This window comes from Protopterus annectens, chromosome 3.part0 (assembly GCF_019279795.1).
Source record: "Protopterus annectens isolate FY-2018-M chromosome 3.part0, PAN1.0, whole genome shotgun sequence".
Taxonomy (NCBI): Eukaryota; Metazoa; Chordata; order Ceratodontiformes; family Protopteridae; genus Protopterus; species Protopterus annectens.
Window position 1 is genome coordinate 17,931,842 of NC_056731.1, and position 18,363 is coordinate 17,950,204.

The 18,363-nt window shown below is 39.5% G+C and overlaps 1 protein-coding gene across 1 annotated transcript in view; it reads right to left on the reverse strand.

Annotated features, from left to right (window-relative positions):
* Positions 1-18,363, reverse strand: part of MYO3A (myosin IIIA) — a 2,697,794-nt gene that overhangs the window by 656,150 nt on the left and 2,023,281 nt on the right. The gene's annotated exons all lie outside the window — the stretch shown is intronic.

The following is an 18,363-nucleotide window of genomic DNA, read 5'->3' on the forward strand; positions in this document are numbered from 1 at the left end:
GGATACTTTCTCCAAGTCTGGGAATGCTCATTTGGACTCCTTCCTCATCTTTAACTTCTTCTCCACTATCTGTCTCAATGCCAACATTGGATTGACCATGCTATTTCCTGATCTGAATCCAAAATGCTCATCTCCTGTATTGCCTTCTCTTTACTTGTCTATCAGTCATCCCTTTCTGCACTTTGTTGAAGTGTGACAGGAGTTTGCTGCCTCTCTACTGCCTGCAGTTGTAAAAGTTGTAAGGTAATGAAAAAAAGGCAACAACATCAGCGGACTTGATGTGAAATGATATAACAAAGGACAGGGCAGCCAACTTACAACCTTTTGCATCATCATACATGCTTAGACTGCAGTTATATCCACACTGATCTATGAATAACAGCAAACTGGTTGAGCTCCACATAAAAATTGCACAAACACAAGAAATCAATCAACATCTCAATCTTCCATTGCATAGGCTGATTGTCTGTGACTGCAGGCTGTCCATTTCATGCAAACCAAGTGTTTGATAAACTTGTAGAGACTAATGAACTGGCACCTCACCTAAGTGTCATGTTTAATCATAGCCTAACCTCAGGCTTCATGCCCACTGAGTGGCGCACAGTTACAGTTATTCCACTCCACAAGGGGGGATCCACCTTGGATCCTGGGAACTACCGACCTATCAGTTTGATGAGCCTGTTCTGCAAGGCCATGGAATGTATTGTCATGGAACTTATAAACAAAGACATTGGCAACCTGCAGACAGTGGACCCCACCCAGTTTGGGTTTGTGAAGGGCCGATCTTGTCTCCTGAACCTGATTGACTTCTTTGAATCAGTCTCTTGAGCTGTGGACGAGGGTAAGGCAGTCCACACAGCCTATCTGGTCCACAACAAGGCCTTTGACACCACCCCCCACTCTGGAATCATAGATAAACTTATTAAGCTGGGCATTAATCCTTACATCACTCAATGGGTTACCAACTGGCTTACTGACAGAACCCACACTGCAAAAGTAGCCGACTCCAAATCCAGCTCCAGACAAGTGATAAGTGGAGTACCTTAGGGTTCAGTCCTGAGACCACTCTTGTTTGGCATCTACTTCTCTGAAGTAAAGGCCAACACTAAGGGACTCTGGCTAACAAAGTTCGCAGATGACTGCAAAATGGGAGCCATTATTGAATCCCCAAATAATGTGGATATTCTACAAAAGGGCCTTACAGAAACAGATGCTTGGTGCCAGAGCCATGGGCTCAAGCCCAATGCCAAGAAATGTATAGTTATCCTCTTCGGGAAAAAACATGTACCCATGAATTACCGCATAGGTGGTGGTACACTAAACACCAAAAGTGTGATAAGAGACTTAGGGACACAGGTGGACAGTGGTCTCACCTTCGATAACCACATCGCCACAACAGTCAGGAAATCCTTCTATGTGGCACACCTCATCACTAAGAGGTTTTCATCCAGAAAAAAGGACGTCATTGCCCCACTGTACTCATCCCTCATTAGACCCATTATAGAATACAATGTCCCATTTGGTATGTACCTCTCAAGACATCTGCAACAACTGGAAAGGCCGCAGAAATACCTCACTAAAAAATCACACGCCTAAAGCAGATGCCCTATGCTGACCATCTAAAAAAAACTCCAGCTATACTCTGTCACATATCGTCTACTCAGAGGCGATCTCTGCTTAACATACAAGGCCATGTCAAACCCAGAGCTGTTCGACATGCTACATTTAAAGAAATCCCAATCACTCAGAGCCACACACTCCAGGGATCTAAACCTTGTCATCACAATGAACAAAACATGTTAGAGGGACAGGTTCCTGACTCAGAGACTCCCCAGACTCTGGAATACACTGCCCATACATGTCAAGCAGAGCACCTCTTTGGCCCTCTTCAAAAGGAACCTTGATGATTGGATGGGAGATAGGAAACTCACCCGGGGATCACGTCAGTCGCCCTGCTAGACAGGGGTCCAGGGAAGTAAATATTGTGGGAAGAAATAGCCAGGGAATTGTTATGGCTAGGCTTGTATAGGCCCTAGGGCTGATAGCCTAGTACCAACCTATGAACCTATGAACCTAAGTGTTCTCATTATGGACCACTGTGACAACTATACCTAACTAGGCTAATGAGGATTAATATCACTAATACCACCACAGCTACAAAAGTAGGAAAATTTAATACACACTTAGCGCCTCGGCATAAAATGCCTTCCAAGAGTAAAAAACATCATAATACATGCACTTAAATACATCCACTAAATACCTTAATTGACAATCAACTCAATAAAACAATTATTTAAATTACATATTTCCAATTACACTCTCTATTAAGCCCAAAGGGCTCCAATGTGCCATACTTTAAAATAAGCAATGTTTCCTTCTGTAGCAGTTTATTCTTAACATGTTTTATGTTCCCCAAGTAATACATCTACCTTTTCTAACATACAGCCTTTCAGATCATCAGTCTTAGAATTATGATAATGTAAAAAATGTAGCTGTGGTGGTCTTTTTTGTAGTATTTGAAACAGTTTTTTAACATCTTTTGTGGTTTTGCTAATATCACTGATAACCTGCATGTGTACAACTGTAGAGCATATGTGCAGAAATCCTTATCAGGAAGTCACAGTTAAACACTCACATTCCTGGACCTTTAACCTCAAACAAGACTGGACTAACCTAAATGTATGTACAAGCAAATAGTCGGCTAAATCCATCCCATCAAGAAACTGACCAACCATGATTTATTCAGTTAAAACAAACAGACTTGAAATAAAAATAAGTAAAAAATGGTGGATGATCCCATCCAAGATTAAGTAACCACCCACACACCCACATCAAAGTTACAATATGAAACTTTTGAAATAAATAAAATGCTACAACCCATTACTGTGTAGTAAAAAAAATAGCAGAAGTACACAAAATACAGAATGTGTACCCATTTACTTCTTACCACAAAATACAGAATGTGTACCCATTTACTTCTCACCACAAAATACAGAATGTGTACCCATTTACTTCTTACCACAAAATACAGAATGTGTACCCATTTACTTCTTGCCACAAAATACAGAATGTGTACCCATTTACTTCTCACCACAAAATACAGAATGTGTACCCATTTACTTCTTACCACAAAATACAGAATGTGTACCCATTTACTTCTTACCACAAAATGCAGAATATGTACCCATTTACTTCTTACCATGCACACACAGAATAGGAGCTGAAATCAGTGACTTATCACAACCCTACAATCTCTGCAAAATAAAAAGTTGCACTTACCTGTAGTACCCAGCACCTATCTGGTATATTTATGGTTCACAGAGTCTTCTGGTAGAAGTCTTCCTCTACAAAGATGACAATTCCAAAATAATTCCTTCAAAAATGAGCAATGAAGCCAGTATCAATTTAGCAAGGCATGGGTCAGCAGGACTATTTCTCCTTTTACCAGAGAAAAGATTGCAAGAAAATCTCCTTCAGCTTTTCACTCTTGACTGTGCGTTCTGAAATGAGCCAAAAATCCTGCAGGAAGTTCAAAGCATGTCGTACCTCCTACTGAGCCATACCCCACATGTAGTGGCTTCTGTGCCACTTTTCATAAATTGAAATTGCAATGAAGTATTGATAGAGATGGAATCTGTCAGACTTGGGGAATGAATCTCTGTCCCCACCACCTCATTAATGGGAATGGGGACATTTTCACCTCATCTCTGTCTCACTGAGATGAATGGGGAAGCTTTTATCTGCCTTCACACCTACTGTGGTATTATCTTTGCCACAGAAGTTTTGTTTCAACAGAAGATTCAAGTGATTAATAAACTCCAACACTTAGCTAACAATGAGACCAAATTTATAGTAAATATCTTAAAAAGTCAAATACTTTCCGATGGATTCACTATCCTTCCGTGCATGACTAAGTTAGTCATGCATGGAATCAGCCATTTAGGAGCATGACAGCATCACGCCATGCATATTAATGAAGGTGCGCTGCCTGAGCTCCTAATCCTACCTAGGAGTGTGTAAGAGTGCAGGGGGCATGTCTGAGAGTAGAGTTCTCAGAATATACACCCCCCGCAATGAAGGACTGTAGAAAGGTAGTAAACAATGAGCGAGACCACTCATAGATGTACGCAGCAACATCCCCCCACATGTATAAGAGCAATAGTGAAAAAAAAATAAAATAAATACATTTTTTTTTATTGAAACGGACGAAGTTTAACCATAATTAGTTCTAATTAAATTAAATTAAATTAAACTAATTAACTCGATTAGTTATAATTAAAGGTCAACTTATTAGGGCTGCAAGAATGTGCTCACTTGATTGTGACTTTTTAGCTGAATGTCATTTATTGAAAGACATGTTTTTTAATCAGGGTTATCCTATTTCCTTAATAGAAGAACTAACTGAGGAAATAAAATACAAACGTAATAGTGGAATTTTTACTCCACTATTAACCTCGACAGATTTTAGTCATATTGAACCTTCTGAGGCCCATTTAACCTCTGTAGCAAATAATGACTCTCAGATTTTTACCACTAATAGTGATATGATGACTTTTCGAAAAAATAAAGTTATGGTTATCAAAGTAACCGGCGTCACTCTTATAACTTGTGTTTTATTACTACTTTTAATAACGATAGTGACCAGGTTAAACTGATTTTATATAAGAACTGGTATTTTCTACACAAGGACAATTCCTTAATGAATAGAATTGGTCATTATCCTAAAATTGTCTACAGAAGAGGTGCCAACTTGAAAAGTTTACTTGAAAGTAAAAACAATAGATATAATACAAGATTAAATGGCACCTTTACTTGTGGAGCTTGTAAAATGTGCAAGTTTATTAGAACAGGGAGCTCATTTGAGGTAGGAGAAAACAGTAGGTATTTTATCACACATAAACTAAACTGTGATTCTAAAGGCATTATTTATTTAGCAAGCTGTAAAAACTGTCCAGCGTTTTACATTGGTAAAACTGACCGGAAGTTTTGTGAAAGAATTTATGAACATATTTACACTATAACTAAAAATAAAAATGAAAACGCTCTTGCTAAACACATTCACTTAAATGCTAGTCATATATTTAACTTCCAAACAATAGATCAACTTTTGCCTGACATTAGAGGTGGTCCTTATTCCCTATTCCTCGAGGTCTTTGAATAAGAATGGCAGTTAGCATTAGACGCTTTTACTTACCCTGGTCTAAATGATAACTGCAATATTGCTTGCCTATTGAAACTAAAAAGTCTTATGAGATGACTTGACATACTAATTCGTAGTTGTCATTCATCTTTTATTTAACTAACACCATTAATGCAACATATTTAACGTATACATTTAAGTTAGCATATTTATAGTTACCTTTTGTGTCTTATATGTGATTTTAACAACTAGTTTAATATATATTGTTTTTTCTGGGTCAGTGTATGTATCATTATTAATACATTAGTTTATTTATATGGTTTCACATATGAGTTATTTGTTTACTTAGCATTCCATAATTGCTGCTTTTAAATTGTATTATGGTTTATATACTTCCGTTAATAAGTTTATTATGAATGAGTTTTTATACTGTTGGCACTTTCTAAGTGATTTATTAAGTCTTTGTGACTTATTTTTGAGTTTGTCTTTTTAAAAATTTTTATTTCTCTATGTACATTGATTGGCCGATGTAATCACATGACACTGGGTAGTGGCCTTTTTAAAAAAAACAAACTACATCATTGTGGTTGATTTGTGTTACTTCTGAAGAAGTTACTCTATAAGGGTGACGAAAACATGTGGAGTTATAATAAACTGTCTTACATTAAAGAAGAACTTTGCTTGCGGCTGTTTGGACATCCTTTTCCTGTGTTTGTTTTCACTTGTTTGCTCGTCTTGCCTTTGCTGTTCATTTGTTTGTTAGGAGTAACCAGTTTGCAACTAGGGGGACAGTGCTTGTCACCGCAAACTAGTTTTCCTGTGTGCAACTAGGTACTGGTGAAATTGCAATGGTGCTTTTACATGAAAAATGTTGACTTAACGTGTCTTTGGCTACACAGGGTACCACCAACCCTTGAGTGGAAACTAATAAGTAGACTTTGAAGACTTATGAAATATTATTCTCCAACCTTTCATCATAAACCTACAAATACTTCCTCCATACTTGACTGGATTTTAGTCTCCTACCCCAACCTCTATCACCACCCAGAATCCCTACCAGACTCTTTTAGTGACCACTCTCCTGTATGCATCCATAGATTCCCCCCCCCACCTCTCTAGACCACATAAATTTAAAGAATGCCAAAAGCTTACTAACTTCAGCCCTGACACATTCAGTACCTCTCTCTCTCTCTGCTATTGACTAATCCTTTTGCTCATCCTTGACGAAGATGTTCTACATTTCAACTCCATCTTCCTAAACACACTAGACTCTGTTGCCCTTCCCAAAACAGTCAGGGTCAAATCTCAATGCTGCCCATGGGTTACTAACTCAACTCAGTCCCTTATACAACACAGAGATTCTGCCTGGAAACTATGGACAAAGACCAAATCTCCCACTCACTACCAAAACTACAGAGAACTCCATAATTTGACTAAAACACATAAACATCAATAAAAAGAAACTTTACATTACATCCCAATTTACTGAATCCAGAAACCTCAAGAAATTCTCATCCAGTATCAACCAAATCTTCCAAACAGAGAATCCATCAATCCCTAACCCCTGCCCCAGTAACACAGCCCAAGAAACTGCATCCATTTTTAATTCATACTTCATTGATACCATCAGTAAACGTATGCAGACCTCCAACCAAAACAATCATCCAATCCCCTTCTTACCTCTACTACAAAAATGCCCATTCTCACTATACTTGGTTCCTGCCAGCATTATAAAGAAACTTCTTCTCAAACCCAAACCCTGTTCTCCATCTGCAGATAACCTCCCACCTCAATTCCTAAAGGCTGCTGCTGACTTTATAGCATATCCCGTCTCCATCCTAATAAACCACTCTATCAGTGAATCCACTGTCCCAACTCTCTGGAAAAAAATTCATACAAAACCCATTAACAAAGGTGGGATAGCTGTAGACCTCTCTAACTATTGACCAATTGTCATACTTTGCCCCCTCTCTAAAATTCTCGAACACTATGTTCACAAACAAATTATGGTCTATCTCACTAAAGAAAACCTCATCACTCCCACCCAACACGGCTTCCACCCACACCACAGTACCACCACAGCACTCATTTTCTTCACCAACTCCATCTCCTTAGCCAGAGACAACAATAAGCTAGTGCCCTGCATCTTCTTAGACCTCTCCAAAGCCTATGACACTTTCTCTCACCCCATCCTACTCTCCAACCTCTCTATACTCAACCTCTCGTCATCAACTATCGCTTGGTTCAACAGCTACATCACAGGCAGACAGCAATCCATCAAGTGGCTATCTGCTCTCTCTCCCCTTAACTCGCCATCAAATTGGGTGTCCCACAAGACTCAATCCTAGATCTTGTTCTTTTTAACATCTTTACTAATCAAGTCTACAATTATTGTCCTCAGTCATCCCTCATACAATAGGCAGATGACACCACAATCATCACCATCGCTGACAACCCATCAGACCTGCTTACCATGGCACGAAAATCTTTAACCTCGCTGAAACTTGCCTCACTAACCCTCACCTCATACTAAACCCTAAAAAGACAAAACTTCTCTTTCTCCCCAAATCTCTCTACCACCTGAAATCCTCATTCACCATCTCCTCCCTTAACAACAGAACTATCTCAGCTGATACCCACACTAAGCTCCTTGGAGTAATCATTGACGATCAGCTTAAATTTGACTACCATGTACTTCATTGTACCAAAGAAAAAAAAGCACCCAAAACTTGGCTTATTGGGGTCTATATTAAAAACACAAACGTTTACTTACCTGAATACCTAAACGCCGACACATATTAAGTGAACCGCAAATACACCGAATGCTCTAAACAGCGAAATTCAAAAACTCGAAATGTCATAGTTGTCCCATCCCACCGCCCACTACATACTGCCTACACAAAAAAACTGAATAAACTACATACATAAACTACACAAAACCTTACTTCTGACCCCAAACTAAACCCTACTTCTAACCCTACACTAAATCTTGCATATACCACCATGTATGCACTTAACTTAACCTGCACCCTAACCCTAAGGTCAGTAACTATTGCACACTTACCTTGAAAAGCTATACTCAAACAAACTAAATAATCCACACACATACACTTAACAAAACCTTACTTCTAACCCTACACTAAATCTAACATACATTACCATCTATGCACCTACCTTAACCTGCACCCTAACCCTAAGGTCTGTAACTATTGCAGACTTACCTTGCAGAGCTAGACCGCAGAAGGGCCAACCATGATGATTCAACGTTTCCAATTTTACTCTTTTGGACGATTGATGTTTTTGCGGTTTCGATGAAGATGTGTTGACGTTTACATATTTGCATAAGTAAACATTTGTGATTTTAATATAGACCCGGCTTACTGTATAGAAATAAAAAGTTCCTCACATCTGTGTCCAGAAACTTACACTTGCTCAAGCTTACTTTCACCCTAACCTTCTCTATGGCTCAGCAAGTGTTAACCAACTTACATACCTCACTACTTTGCAAACTCAAAACCACCTACAACAAAGTTGCACAATTGGCTGCTAATTTAGTCCCCCAGATTCACGAATCCTCAGTGTAAGACTAAATAAGTCTTACTCAGAGGCTGCAGCTGAGCGGTATGATGTCAGCATGCCATGAATATTCATGAGGGCATGCTGACCCAACTGCAAGTCTAACACGGACCGTGCAGGAAAGCAGAGGCCGTGTCTGACTGCCGAGCAGTCTAAATGTCCATGCCCCTGCAAGTGTCCGAATTGCAAAATGTAAACACACAAGAGCGAGTCTGCTCAAATGTCCATGTACCCAACACCACATTCCCTGACATTGTAAACTCCCAGCACAATTATAAAAAGTAAAACATTAATTTTTTTTTTCTAATTCCCGAAATAGATCCCCATATGTGCGCATGTGTGCGCATTGCTTAGCTGCAGTTAGCAATCCTGTCATGGAAGAGTATAAGAAGGAATGTTTATGCAAATGATGCCAAATAGCATTAGCATAATGGTAGAGCATTCGCAGAAAGAGGAGGCATTCACGGTTCAAGTCTCTCCGCTCCCCTTAATATTTATGTTTTAAATCAGTTATATGAAATAATACCCGACATATATGATTACAATTTTACTAAAAAGCAGTGAAATGGCCTATGTATCAGTGAACAAAATATATATTTAAAGGATCCTGATATATAATTGCCCGCAGTTAAGCAGCGCTTTACCCAGCGCAATAGAGTTGCCCATAGCTAAATAGCACTTTACCCTGTGCAATGTAGTTGCCCATAGCTAAATAGCACTTTACCCAGCACAATGTAGTTGCCCATAGCTAAATAGCGCTTTACCCAGCGCAAACGGTTTGTGTGGAGGTGCGTGCTGTGCCAACCAGTGCACTGTAGGGCAACATAGAGCAAAGTTGCTTAAACACAGCCACACCCCCTAGCCTGTCTGGACAGTAGTAAAATAAAATGCAATGACAAGGTTCGAACCCAGGACTCGGTGCACTATAATCAAAGTACTGAGCCACTAAGCCATGACAGCTTAGGATAAACAGCCACTGTTAACATACATATACTAATGAATGGTAGATTAACCATTACTAAGCAGGTCTGCAGTCAGCCGAGAATTTAAAAAAATGGCCAATCACAAAAAAGTGCAGGAAATGCGGCATATTTAAGCCCCATAGGTGGGAATACTCGCCATAACTGATTGTATCTCACATCTGCAGTTAGAATGGCTGGTGCTGGAGAGGGTGCATGCTTCCGAGCGCAACGTTGTGGCATCGAGGAGTCAAAATACATGGTTTGGCTCCTTGTCCACCATCATGAGTCAAGACTCCTGCACAGCCAGTTCCAAGGGACGGAGTACAAGGCAGAGGCTTGGAACCAGTTAGCTCATGACCTCACCAGTTTCACAGGCATTCCTCAGACTGGTGAGCAGGTCCGTCACCACCATGCAGACCTGAAGAGACGGAGGCAGGACCTACTGAACCAATGGATACAGGAGGCCCGTGGGATGCAAGATGCCCCACAACTGAGTAGGTAGCCATAGAATGCAGTATGTAAGAAATGATAATTGATTCTGTATAATGGATAGGTATGTCTCAATATCCCTTCATTTACTTCACAGCTGCAGGTGACCGTGCTGTGAATCAGCAAGCCTATGCAGATAGGCTGCACCACCAGGCAGGTTAGTGATTATTCTGCATGTATTGTTATATAAAATAGGGGAGAGAGCATGAAATAAAGTGCTGTAGTCCAATAATACAGCCATAAAATGCCCTGAATAAGTCCTCTGCATGTACTGTTATATGAAATAAGTCAGAGAGCCAGAAAAAGAGCGTAGTAACCCATTAAGAAAAGTAAAATATGTCTGGAATAATATCACTGCAGGTACTGTCATATAAAATAAGTGAGTGAGCCTGAAAAAGAATGTTCTAACCTATTAATAGAGGTATAATATGTCTTGAATATGTCTTCCATATGCACTGTAATATCAAATAAAGGAGTGAGCCTGTGGAAAAGTGTGTAATGTAATTAATAAAGGTATAAAACCTGGAGTGCGTCTGTGTCACTTACTTTGAAATGTTGTTTTACCCTTGCATTATACAAATAGTACTGTTTTAATAAGTGCTGGCAACACACAGTTGGGCAGTCCCATCTAAAGTGGGTAATGGAAGTGCTAGTAGCTGTGAAGCATATATACAGTCCTCAACAGTCAGTTACTGGTTGGCATGCATAAGTAAATCTGGCACACGAGTAGCTTGTTAATTTGTTCCCCAGAAATGAGAGTGTGCTACAAGAAATGCAGGGTTCTGTACAAATTGAACTGAAAATGTCATGTGAACACATCCAGGTATGTAGATAAAGAAATATAAATACAACAATAAATATGTAGCAGTAACATCTGCATCCTGGACAGTTAGTATGTCAGATATAGGTCAGGTATATAATGAACTAGCCAAACCCATTACACAACCTAATGCATGCTGCCAAATGTAATAATACATGTAGGGCATATACATCTGCAGTCAATAGGAATGTAGTGTAGACTAAAAGTACTTATAAGATGTTAATTGAGGTTTCTTTCTACATCCTACTGTATGTGCATAAACAATCAATTCCACAACTCACTGGGTATGTGTAATCTCAAAACATTTGTTGGGACATATGTCCTATTGTTCTATAAATATCTGCATTCACTTTGATGCATGTGCCCTGTTCAAACACCACAATCATGGCGGCCTGTTGCCACCAATCATCCCTGCATGCTGTTGGAATGTCCACTGTTGTTCAATATATGCATGTGTTATGCTTGCTGTTCAACTGTTGAAACCTTGGTATGTTGTGTTAATGGGAATATTACTGCATGCTGTTACAACTAATTTGGAATGCTGTTGTTTATGTTGTAATTAAACACACCTAATCACAGAATGTATGGGAAGGCCGGTCCCAGCAGACCCACCTGTCCCTCCTCAGCTGGCGAGTGCACCTGGCACCAGCAGGTCCGGTGCCCAGCCCGGGCTGCCCTCCTCCATTGGTCCTGTGCCACCTTTAGGTGGACGCACTGCAGGGGATGGGACTCATCCCCCCGTGCAAGCATGGGCGGAGAAGGGCCACCTGTCACCCTTCGAAGGGTCCGGGTTGTGGTGCGTAGGAAGATCCAGCGTTCAATCGCTGATCCCCTATGCCAGCTCAAAGCGAGAGTGACGCATCTCATGGCTGAGCCTGCCCGTCCTACGCAGCCCCCAGCACAGCCACCCTTGGGGCTGTGAAGGTGCAGTGGTGACTGCCCATGGGTGGGGATCTCAGTTCCACTGTTACCATCTGTGGGCTCATGGGCTTGCGATTTCCAAACATCCATTCCCGTCAATTGTGTTCACCTACCCCATGTGTCATACACACCCCTGTATGCGTCTTGTCTGTCTTGTCTGTTTACCTCCCCAACCTCCCTCCCCAAATATACCTACTTCCTCAACCTCACTTTCTACTCTCACCTGAAAAAAAAAGGGCAATCTGTACCCACAAAAAAATTATGCCCCATACCTAGCTGCCCATTTTGCACACATGTCCACTGGACATGTAAACTGATAATTATAATTGGCAGTACAACATACTTTGTTGTCCTCACCCCTCTTCCAGGGGTGGAAGGTTTCAAATTTCACTCCAAATTTGTTGCATATGCACAGCTGTTGCTGGTAAAGAAATGGGCAGCTATGGACCTTCCCTACACCCGTCCTGCACATCCTGAGCTTGTTTTCTTACTGTCTTTCCCTCTTTGTGCCCCCTTTTTCACCACTTTCCTATCACCCCATTTTCTTTTCTTTCAAAGAAATTAGCGCAGGGTTTAGCGGGAGTAAGCACTGTTAAGCAGTAGTAAGTGGGTTTAAGCGAGTGTGTGCATGTGTGCGCTTAGCTAAGAATTGCTAAGCGCCACGCAAACCCACACAAACCCACTTACAACTGCTTAAAAGTGCCTTAGTCACTCTATGTCAGGGCCCTTGTTCTGCTCAGCAGCAAAATAAAATACTTCTGCCAGTTTTGAACCCCAGACCATTGACACAATAGACTGCATAAATTACCACAAAACCACAGCAGATATACAATAACCTGGTGCTCAAATAAATATATCATGCATTTCAATGACTGAATGTAAAGGATAAATAGGAAGGCCACAACACAAAGCTTGTTTTGTGGATCTTTACCAGCAATTGTTGTGAAATGAATTACATGAGTGTGATATGAGAAGCAGCCATTCTAAATAAAGTTACATAGGCACTTTACAACCCCCACACAGTATCTTAGCAGGACAAACAGTGGCAAATCTGATTAGGGCAGAGGCCATACTACCCAACTGTGACTACTTAACAGGGATGTCCCTGATTGTGAAACATATTGAAGCTGTGTCCCTCTGAATCCCTCTGAAAAGTACTGACGTCAGTCAGAAAGGTGAGGTATTACACAATACTGACAATAATAACAGTAGACACTGCGTGTACTTCATAAAAGGAGTATGTATCTATATGCACTGCTTCACACAAGTCTAGACATTTACTGTTTCTATGATGTGTAAGGTATACTTCACATTTAACTACCTATCCCTGACTCCATGCAAAGATGTATCTGAGTGTTTCATAGGCCTGGCAGAGACACAAACACACAGGCATAGCAGCTATCCTGCTGTTACACACACTGCAAATAGCTCTGGTAGGACTTCCACAAGCATACCCTTATGTAGAAGTACAACACAGAAATACCAAAGGATATTGCCATGTACTGGTAGCAACTGACTGTAACAATGCCATTGAACTAGTGATGAAAACACCTGTGGGTTGCACAGACAAAGAATAACAGTGTAACATTTGACTACCATCCGGATAGGTTCACAGTTGGGAACTATGCAGACAGACCACCTGCCTTGATAAACCAACAGGTACACACCAATCCTTTAAGTCCAGTAAGATAATATTCACACAATAATACATAATGCTATCTGTATGTCAGCAATCCCCCCACACACACTTTAAATACACTTGTGTGTTTAGGGTCTACCAAGGATGTAGGTAGGCATACACAGTACTGGAATTGTCCAGTTGTCCTGTGAACCCTGTGCTAATGTCAACAATAAAACCACAAACCCTGCAGAGGTGAGTACATTAATATTCACAGTATAACAGTTCACAAACAGTTCATGTACCAAAAGAATACTTCTCAATAACTATGTTTGTATGGCAGTTAATTATATGAGTGGAAAAAAAACTACATAGTCACATAGATGTAGGGGTGAGTTAAACTCTACACTGATAGCTGTGTACTGCAAGTGGCAACAGTCAGGCCTGAGTACAACATGTACATCACTGTCTACACCTCTAGCTGCAGATATAAGAAGTATGCCAACCTTCTGACTTACACAACAGTGTCAACTCCACACCAAAGTACGCGCACGCTGGACAACGTGCACGGCTCCAAAAATAAATGAGCATTCAAAAAACATTGAGCCAGCACGTACGGTTCAGTCGAACCAACTTTATTAACACCAAGATTCCATAAATAAATAAAGGAATCTTAATAAACAAGCAGCATACCGGTTTCGGCCATATCATGGCCTTTATCAATGCAGTTATGTAAAAATAAGGAAACCCGACCCCTGGTGGACCAACCTTATATACTCCATGTTTAAAGGGGTACATAATCTTATATAATAAACAAATGCATTGGAACAAAACGGCACATTCACCACATAATAATACAAAAACTTCAACATAATAAACATATATAATACATAAACAATATTAAATATCATCAAAAAATAATAAATGAAAAATAATAATGTTGTAAAAATAATATAAAAAATATTGTAAAATAATAATATTTTTACAATATTTTTTATATTATTTTTACATTATTATTTTTCATTTATTATTTTTTGATGATATTTAATATTGTTTATGTATTATATATGTTTATTATGTTGAAGTTTTTGTATTATTATGTGGTGAATGTGCCGTTTTGTTCCAATGCATTTGTTTATTATATAAGATTATGTACCCCTTTAAACATGGAGTATATAAGGTTGGTCCACCAGGGGTCGGGTTTTATTTTACATAACTGCATTGATAAAGGCCATGATATGGCCGAAACCGGTATGCTGCTTGTTTATTAAGATTCCTTTATTTATTTATGGAATCTTGGTGTTAATAAAGTTGGTTCGACTGAACCGTACGTGCTGGCTCAATGTTTTTTGAATTACACAACAGTGTCCACAGCAAACAAGCATGGGCCCCACTCTGGAAATCTGGAAGGGCTACGCCTACATACCTTAACAATTTATAGCATTGGGTTGCTATGACAGTGAGTACTGCAATTATCACACAGCAGGCTGCATGCATTTACCAAATGCTGGGCACCAATTGGTGCAGAGGGCATCACATGCACATGCCCAGATAAGTATAAAAGCAGACTGTACTTGCTATCCCCACATGCAATCATTACATTGCACGTGTCAGCAACTACTGACAAACTTTACTTAAGTAAATATTATATTTACTTCTTTAAAAACTAAATATATTAATTAAGAAAAAAAACATAATTAATAACCAATAATAACTAATAAGTAACAAATTTTACTTAACAAAAAAAAAAAAAAAAAACCTTGAAAAGCATACACAGACGGACCTGACAGTGAGTAACAGGTATGTAACAGATTTGTAGTTACCGGCAAGTAGTAGATGATTAATGAATAGTACTGTACATACTCAGAAACATGCATAAGTGGCAGCAGTAGGTATGTATGCAGTGATGTCATGCATAACTACTGCCATGGACAAATTAGTGTGTAGCTGTGTGCAGTGAGACATAACTGTGACATATGTATCTCATCATTATATGTCGAACATCTGAACATGTTATCTATGGTCTGTACAGTACTGTGTATAATGGCAGTTTGGGGGAGTAGTGCAAACACCTATATAAACTTGGATGTGACAGAGTAAGACATGCACGACAGTAACATAATTTGTAGCTCAGCATTGGCAACTGCTGTACCAGGCTAGAATAGTAGTGTTATCATTTGCAGCTATATATACTCCCTGTACTATTACTGTATGCATGCATGTGATAACCGTCCATGTTGTAGCAAGGCCCAACAGGTCATCCGTGAGGTGTACGGACTTACAACAGTGTGGACTCTGTGTGTGTATGGCACACACATATGGAGAGATATGTATGTGTCTGATAAATTAGCATCTGAACATGTGCATAGAGCAAGGGACATACTGCAACTGTTTGTGAAGGGTGGACAATTATATGTTGTTGCAGGTTGTTATGTGCATTTTTATATGCAGGTGGTAGTGTGCGGCAAACAAGACAGCATACTATGCTGGCATATGACATGTGGCGTTTAAATGCCGTGGGTATGATTTCTCAGGTTTTAGTCTTCCAGATAGGGGGTCCTGCTAAAGGTACATGGGCTGAGACTACCTTCCATGCATTCTGCACAAGACTGTGCAATATCATTACATAACTGCATCCCTCTCAACCTTTGCATAATTGGTATTCCCACCATGAAAGGTGGACTGTATATGTGCCTATATGTATATCTATATGCACACCAATGGATGTTCATATGTATGCCCAAGCTCAATGTTGTAAATGTACTGCCATCCCACATGTTAAAAACCCTGTATCCATGAACTACCACATAGGTGGTAGTCTACTCAACACCGAAAGTGTGATGAGAGACTATGGGACAGAGGTGGACATTAGTGTCCCTATTGATAATCACAGTGTCACACTAGTCATGTAAACTGAGTAAGGTCCACATGTCAACAGAAAAGGTGTGTCATCCATGGAATAAGAGGTCAGTGTTCCACTGTACTTATCAGTCATAACACCCATCATAGAGTACATTGGCCCTGTCGGTATGTACCTCAAAAGACATCCACAGCGACAGTAGAAGACGCCAGACACATACCTCACAAAGAGTATTACCGGACTCAAACAGATGCCCTATGCAGGCTGTCCTACAAAAACTAAAGTTACACTGTGTCACATACCACCTACACAGAGGCAACCTCTGCCTAACAAATGTAAAATGTAACTGTAAAAATTTAACTGTCATTCTATCTTTGTTGGTCTGATGAAGCGGATGTTATTCCGAGAAAGCGCTTACCTTACTACAATAAAGGACATATTGATTTTCACTGCTGTGTGGAACCAGATTATTTTTCTTTTTCTTGTATAATACGTGAATTCTTTGCTACCCTCATCCCAATGCTGCCCACTTGACCAATGAAACATCTAGTGCTCTGTAAATATCACAGAGTTCAAAGGATAATAAGGTAGACATGGTCTCCAGGAGGCCATTAGGTAAAGCTGGTGAGGGATTCTATTCCTTTCCTCTTTTGTTGCTTTCTTTTGTTTTACAAAAGCAGTTGTACACATGAGGTTTGTCTGTGCAGTGAGGTGAGACAAGTCATAAGAAGAGTACTGGTGCCTTTATTTTTAAGATGGAGTGTCTTTTGGGGCTGATTTATGGCACTTCTGGATAGGGAGTCACAATATGAACATACTTAGCTTTATGAGATGCTGATTAGTTTATTAACAAAATATGAGAGGGCATGTATAAATTAAAGAACTGATGTGGCTGAATATATTTTAGGATGCAGGCATAGGAAACTGATTAAATAAGGAGTCGGTACGTTTCCTGAATAAAAGTTGAGAAGTTAAGGGACTTCATTTGATCACAGAAATGAGTTGTGTCACTGTTTTACAAATGGATCTTGTCATCTTATATACTTTTTCAAGTTTACATGTGAATCCAGAGGGGTTACTCATTCTAAAAATGCACCTGAAGAATAGTCTAGAGAACAACACTCAGGCTATGAGTTTGGATCTACAGCAAGATGAAAGAAAGTTCCTAGACTTCTACAGAGTTCTCCAAAACTGATCATACTTTCAGACTATTTGAATCATTTGTTCATCAAGAGAAAAGGCAAACTCTAGTATGATTTCGGTGTACTCAAAATTTGGACTAAAGGATATGATCTCACCTTCACTTTCTTCCTATCTAGAGGACAGAGTGGGTAGCCTGAAAGTGACTGCTAGTGAATAGTATTGATTTGCTTTTAAGAGTATATACTATTCAAACAATACATTACTTCAGGTGACCTGCACTAATTGACATGTCATCAGACCTATCATTGAGCACAGTTCTGTCTTACCCTCTTCCTTGTCCTGCAGTTATTCCAACAAAGGCAGCTTCGTCCAGTGCTCCCTCTCTCCCATTAACATTTCGTAAATGTTTCCAGTTATATTTGCTCTGGCAAATATTATGTGCTGCTTCATATATCTTATGCTAATTAGCATATATTTTTCTAAAATGAAGCTAAAGATTGTAATTCATATTCATATACATATTTTCATTTAGACCTCCTCCCTAGCTGAGTCAATATTTAACATTCCTTCGACACTTTAGTTAATCAATATCTGCTTGTTTGTTGTTGAACTATTTGAGATCATTTATAAAACATGCTCTTTTTTGTGTTTATTTGTTCATAAAATACATATCAGTCGTCACACTTTGCAAGAATATTTGTATGGAATTGTACCAATTTCTTATCTTAAATATTTCAAAAAGAAGTTTAAAAATTGTGTGCACTGTGTTAAAAGTATATGGATTTGTGTCTTTGCAGATGTAGTCTGAATGCACAGCAGTATACTAATCCGGAC